At 39.1% G+C, this 6,855-nt stretch overlaps 1 long non-coding RNA gene across 1 annotated transcript; it reads left to right on the top strand.

Annotated features, from left to right (window-relative positions):
- Positions 1-3,180: 3,180 nt before the first annotated feature.
- Positions 3,181-6,618, top strand: LOC146509031 (uncharacterized). Its single transcript, XR_014876966.1, has 2 exons — positions 3,181-3,509; positions 4,155-6,618. It is a non-coding gene; the product is annotated as an uncharacterized LOC146509031 (long non-coding RNA).
- The last annotated feature ends 237 nt before the right edge of the window (positions 6,619-6,855 follow it).

Here is a 6,855-nt window from a genome sequence, read left to right as displayed (position 1 = left end):
AATCAAAAAGTTCTTGCACTGGGTTTCTGTTTGCCTATAGGTTCACCCTCAGTAATTATAAATTCTGAGGGTCTGAATTGAACATTGAAAGATCAACAAACTCTGGATCCTACAATTCCCTCAAGTTTAGCTCAGGTTCGATTTTTGTTAAAGCTTCTTTCCTTGTCACTATCTTTCAGCTCCACATTATATCCTGTTCTTTCTGTTAAAATTTGATGACTCCAAGTTGAGATTTCTCAGCGGAGTCATTCAAGTTAGGCATCAACGGGTAAAACATTTCCCTGTCATAACGTTCGCTGATTGGGGGAATCGGTGCCCTGTCTTTAGATTTTTCTCAGTAACCAGAGAAGCTTAGAAATAAAATCTTATGTTTTTCCTCACACGGATGCATTAGCTCTGGGGGAGCTGGCTCATTCATTTTCCATTTTGTAAAGATCATATGCTTCTCAGTTTTATTTCGTTCCTTTTCCAGCTGGATGCCATTGTAAAGTCATCACTAAGAACTTCCATTCAAAGTCAGGAAGAATTCAACAGCAGCATTTGGAGCTGTTAGAAGACTTCTCATTCACTGCCCTCAGCAGGGTCTGTGCAGCTCTTTTAGCTGCAACATTGATTCACAGAAGAGCACAAAGCTTTCTTTACACTGCCGTGTGGAAAAGATCCCATATGTGCTATGCGGCCATCATTGGTTGATTCTGTGCTATTATGAATGTACAGTTCTTGGGCTGCAAACACCAGCAGAGTCAAAGGGAGGGACGTGGTTACCTGTGTCAGTCACAGTTACGAGAGCAGGCAATGCTGTCTATATTCATGAGCGCCGTGATAACATAGCTGTCAGACTAGTCCTTGAAACTTTTTCGATTGCACTTGTAGTGTTCATGTAGCTGCGTTGTCAGCAGAGATTTTTCAAGAGCCAGATGGAAGGTAATATCCAACACTTCAGTACCTTTATGTTATTAAATTTAATCTGCAAGTCAGGTCTGTTTTTCAGTTTGGTTACTTTAACCAAAACACATTTGAGTTCATTTTAATTTATACTAAACAAAACAAAAACAAAACATTTACACATTCCTGAGAGCAAATTGATAAAATTGTTTTACAATGGTGTCGATAGGGTTAAAAAAAATTATAATTTTGGGTCAAAATGTGTAATCTGTGATCGCAAACATTTGTAATCGGACTGATTGTGACTGATGAAAAATACAAGTATGCACTGCTGACTTCTGCTTCTTTCTAAATTTATATTTTTCACATAAACATTTATGTTGCGCTTTGTGTTTGAGCGGTCGAAGTCACGAGAAGCCAAAAAAATGGTAAATATCTCATTAGTTTTTAAGCTGATTGCTTCTGGTCATGAATTATTAAGTTTTCCTTTTACAAAGTTGAGCAAACCCTGTCAGTGGGTCATTCAAATGAACTCAAGCATCATTAACGCAGCCTATTTAAAGCAATCAGTGATACAACTTCCAGCCCTAGAAACAAATGTAAACACTCCTCTGTTTATAGAGTAAAACTGAGGCTTTGTCAGTGATGGAGAGGTTGGAAAACCCCCGACCACACAAAAACAGCAACTACGCTGTTCATTGACAGCTTGGAGGCTCTCCTCTCCAAGGACATTTCCAGGACTTTTTTTTTTTTAATGGCATGAAAAATGTTTTGTATTGAATACATTGGCAAAGTGGTGCAGCAAGCACAGTGTATGCAGGCACTTTACTCATAACAGCACACAGGCTTTGGCACAGACCTATACTTAAATGTACACCATTTCAAATGCGGGGATGAAAACAGTTTGAAATATTCCAAAATGACCTAAAACCGTAAACATAAAGAAGCAACAAACTTTGTCATTATGTTCAGGCTAACCACTCATGTTATTATTGTGCGACAAAGACATAAACAGAAGTTAATAGCTAATGCTGCTCTATAGTACAGTGAGTCATGTTATATTGATATTATAAAGGCAGTTTGTAGCTGTGTTTGCACTGCAGAATTTGTGCATATCACAGGTTTATTGTCCTTTTGCAGTAAATAGCAAACACCAGAACGGCTATTGGGATAGTATTAACCCAATATCACCAAAGGTTGTGCTTGATTTACCATATCACCCTATTAGAGCACTTCGCTCTCGCTCTGCAGGCCTACTTGTTGTTCCTAGAGTATTTAAAAGTAGAATGGGAGGCAGAGCCTTCAGTTTTCAGGCCCCTCTTCTGTGGAACCAGCTTCCAGTTTGGATTCGGGAGACAGACACTATCTCTACTTTTAAGATTAGGCTTAAAACTTTCCTTTTTGCTAAAGCATATAGTTAGGGCTGGACCAGGTGACCCTGAATCCTCCCTTAGTTATGCTGCAATAGATGTAGGCTGCCGGGGGATTCCCATGATGCATTGAGTTTTTCCTTTCCAGTCACCTTTCTCACTCACTATGTATTAACAGACCTCTCTGTATTGAATCGTATCTGTTATTAACCTCTGTCTCTCTTCCACAGCATGTCTTTTATCCTGTCTTCCTTCTCTCACCCCAACCGGTCGCAGCAGATGGCCGCCCCTCCCTGAGCCTGGTTCTGCCGGAGGTTTCTTCCTGTTAAAAGGGAGTTTTTCCTTCCCACTGTCGCCAAAGTGCTTGCTCATAGGGGGTCATATGATTGTTGGGCTTTTCTCTGTATCTATGAAGCGCCTTGAGGCGACATTTGTTGTGATTTGGCGCTATATAAATAAAATTGAATTGAATTGAATTGAATTGAATTGATTTGATTAAATATGTACGAGTGTAAGGTGTTGCATAAGCTCCATCTGTCTAAATTGAAGGTTTCAGGATGTTTCCAGGGGCTGACTCAAGATGTGATCGATGTGGCCAGAATTCTGCCTCATTGTCACATATGTTTTGGACATGTCCTAATATCGCTACCTACTGGTCTAAAATATTTAAAACTTTGTCTGATATTTTTAAAAAACAGCTCCCCCCAGACCCAGTAATGGCACTATTTGGTGTAGCTACAGTTAAATACTTAAATAATAAACAAATTCGTGCTCTGAGTTTTATAACATTGCTTGCAAGACGCCTTATACTTCTAAATTGGAAAAATAAAGGCCCCCCAACTCATTCTGCTTTGTTAAGAGACACAATGTATCATTTACAGTTGGAGAAAATTAAATTTTCATTGAGAGATAATGTTAAACACACAGCAAATTCAAAAGTGTTAAATGTTTTGGTGTTAGTAGTCTTAGAGTTAATTTTACTCTAAGTAGAGTCACATTCTTTTAATGTAACTCTGAGGTGTAAAATGATAGTAGTTAAAATCGAGTGTTAAAAATGAGTGTTTCTATTTCAAATCTGGAGGTGTTACAATGGAAACATTAACTCTTGACCTCTTAACTCTGAACTCCTACAGGGGCTATGACACCAATAGAGTAGATTCACAGACTCCGCCCCCAGCACGGCTCCAATCGAAGCTGAAGTGAAGCCGTTTCAGAACATTTTGCTCTACATATTTGAGTTGTTTGCCATGCTTGGTAAGTCATGTTTTCAAAGATTGTTTCAATTATTGTTAATAGTTTTTTACTTCTGTGGCTCTTTGGAGTTGAGACAAAGCTGTGTGAAAGGCATTAGCCATGTTGCTCGGTGATAGCATAATATTCTGTTTTAGCTAGCTGAAAGGTATTGTTTGCGGGCAAATACCACAGCCTTGAAAAAAAGCTTGCATGTGAATTTTCAGTCAAATTTCTTGGTCAAATACACTTAACCTCTTAAGCCCCAAGCCTAACTGATCTCCTGCCTTTTGCCCCCGTATCAGGGGGCGTTGGGGCTTAAGAGGTTAAAACAATGTCTAGAATGTGAAATGTTGATATAATGGTGCTACTTGAAGCCTGAAAACGATCTCCCATAAAAAACGAGCAAACAGCAGTAGCAGATGTCCTGACTCGGTTCTACGTTAGCATTTAGATCCCTCCAGAGTTTTGTGCACACGGTTTAGGTAAAAATGAAAAAGGTTGAGGTTTTACATTTAGTTCAGTATTACCTGTTGCCTGTGTCCTTGTCTTTTGGGAAAATACTTTACACAAGTAATGGCTCAAAAAGGATTCCTTTTTTTTTCCTGTGCTGCAATTGATTTGTGCCATTAATTAGTGTCAACTAATTTTTATTCAATCTCCACATAGGATATGCTTGTGAAGATGGAATATGGGGGAGAGCAGAAGTGTGTTGAAGTTCCACAAAGTGATGAATGAAGGACATGCATATTGTATTTTGTATTTATTGAAATAAGTGATGAGAATGCTGTTATTTGCATTTACCAGCTCACCTATGTCAGACCTTTTGATAAACGAAATTCTAATGAAAGTGAGAACATGTACACTGTTACATCTTTCAGAAAATGTTTTGAAATTGTGGTGCACAGTTCAGAATAAATGTTTTTCAAAAACCATTGCGTCTTTTTAGTAAATGTTTATTTCCAAAAGAAATTTCTAGAAGTTCAGAACAGTAAAATTCCTGCTTTTTAGAATTAATTAGAAGATAACTCTTACGTAGTTAAACTAAAATACTCTTTGAGAGTTAATATATAAACTCTTAACACCAAGTGTTAAATTATCAACTCCAGAGAGATTTGGTGTTTAACACTAAATCAGAGTTAACATACCAACTCTCCAAAAAGAGTTAAATTAACACTCTCTGGTGTGGACCCATATAGACACTTTAAAAGTGTTGAAATCAAATCTGACAGTGTTAATTTGGACATGCTGGATTTGCTGTGCAGTTTTACCTAATTTGGCAGCCCTTTATAGATTACTTTAATAAGTAAAACTGGGAGGGATGGCCTCCTCCCATATCTGCTCCAAGATTATACACATTGGTCTGGGCATGTGTATCGTTTTGTTTTTTTTGTTTTTTGTTTTTTTCTTTGGGGGGGGGTTTGTTTGTTTTGGGTTTCTTTTTTTTCCTCTCCCCCTCCTTTGTATATACTTATTTAGGTATATAAATGTGTATGTATAGACATAGATATATGATTGTTTATATAATGGTAATTATATTTTATGTAAAAAGGAGAGGGAGAGGAAGGAAGGGAAGGGGAAAAAAAGGAAAAATAAACGATGTCACTGTAAATGAGATACATACTTTGTTGCCTGATTTGAATAAAAAAAAAGGGAAAAAAATATGTACGAGTGTAATAAACTTTTCTTATCCTATAGGCGTGGTGATCTGTACATGACACTGCTCCATTTTACAAGTTCTACGCCAAAAAAACTTTGACAGCAGTGGTCTAAATTAGCTTCTTGGTACCATGGGAATTTGTTTTCATGGAAGGTTGGTGAACCCAACTCAAAATGAATGTATAGGATGTTCTTATTGCAAATCTACCATTGAATACCGCAGGTGCTGCTATTAAAAATCATTCCAGTGTGACTGTGTGTGGGTGGATATGGATGGGTAGATGGTTAGTGCATGTGTTGTGCATTTCTGTGTTTGTACAGTGTGAGTGTGCGTATATTAAGTCACCTACCGTTGGCACTGAGCCTATTTTGAGCTTTAGTGAGTCTCTTGAAAAAACTGCAAAGGTGCTCTGAGAGCAAACCTTTCAGCGACTCCTCTGCACACTTCCCCTCTCGTTAAATCTTTATCTTTTGTTTCTGGAGCCTAAAAGCACTCATCAAAAACACACCGGACACTAAAACCAGGGCGCTTTTAACGCAGGTGTTCTTTCAAATTCACAAGCAGGACAGTGTTTCAAGAGGATCGCTGGCCGGGAGCGAGTCTTTGTAAACCGTGAATGTCCAGATGAAGTAAAAATGTCAAAGCCTTAATGGACTGGAATGTTAATTGAGGCATTTATCACAATGTTGAATCAAAGCTCTTACAAGGACATGGAAATGGGCTGCCCGGACCTGCCCGGAGTCCTCGAGGGATTGTCAGCGCAGCTCATGTTGAGTATGTGTTACGACATCCTGAGTGCTGTGGCCTTTAGGGGTTCTCCTGTCGACCGGCTGCAAATGAAAAATGAAAAACAATTCGATACAACTAATGAAAAGTAATGAACTTCTTTCGTGTCGGAGTGACATGAAAACACAAAGTGATGAATCTGACAGCGTAACCTGGCCAGCGAGCGCACTCCAACTGTGCCAAGCAGGTAGCCTGGCTATAAATCACTTCCCTGCAGAGAGAATTGAAATAAGAGCTGAAGACCACATGCAGCTGAAGATGAAATCATTCCAAAAACACTGAATGTTTAGTTGGAAATTTCACTGTGATTAGTACCACTGATGCCATTCAGTTTAACACTTTCCTTTCTCATTATTAACTTATGTTTATTATTAACTTTGTGTTTCATTGCTGTTTATTCTGTATTCCTGCCGTTTTTGTGCCATGACACTTTCCATTTTATTTTGTGAATCCCTTTATGTGCGCGTCTTTGGTTGTTTTCTTTCCTTTGTTTTCCGCTCCACCCTAATCGTTTCCTCGTGTACAAATAGTCCTTGATTTTTGTTCGCCAGCTATATGAACCTATTCTGTATACACAGGATGGACATAGCTAACATGACAACACCCACTGGTTTGTGAAAAGACCATTTAAAGCAGTGGTGGGGGAACTCCAGGCCTTGAGGGCCGGTGTCCTGCAGGTTTTAGATGTGGCCTTGATCCAACACAGCTGATGAAAATGGTTAAATTACCTCCTAAAAATGGTCGTGTCCAAATTCATGGGCTGCATCCTCCTGAGGCCGCATTTGTAGACCGATTACGTCACAGCGACGCGCCGAAGGCTGTCCAAATTCGTAGACTCCTCCAAATGCAGCCGACAAATGCGTCCTCCTTTTCCCCGAATTTGAAGGATGGGTCGGGTGTGTCCTTCGTGGCCTACCATATCCC

This window comes from Neolamprologus multifasciatus, chromosome 11 (assembly GCF_963576455.1).
Source record: "Neolamprologus multifasciatus chromosome 11, fNeoMul1.2, whole genome shotgun sequence".
Classification (NCBI taxonomy): domain Eukaryota; kingdom Metazoa; phylum Chordata; class Actinopteri; order Cichliformes; family Cichlidae; genus Neolamprologus; species Neolamprologus multifasciatus.
Note: the sequence above shows the minus strand (reverse complement) of the source record. Positions and strands in the feature narration are given on the sequence as shown.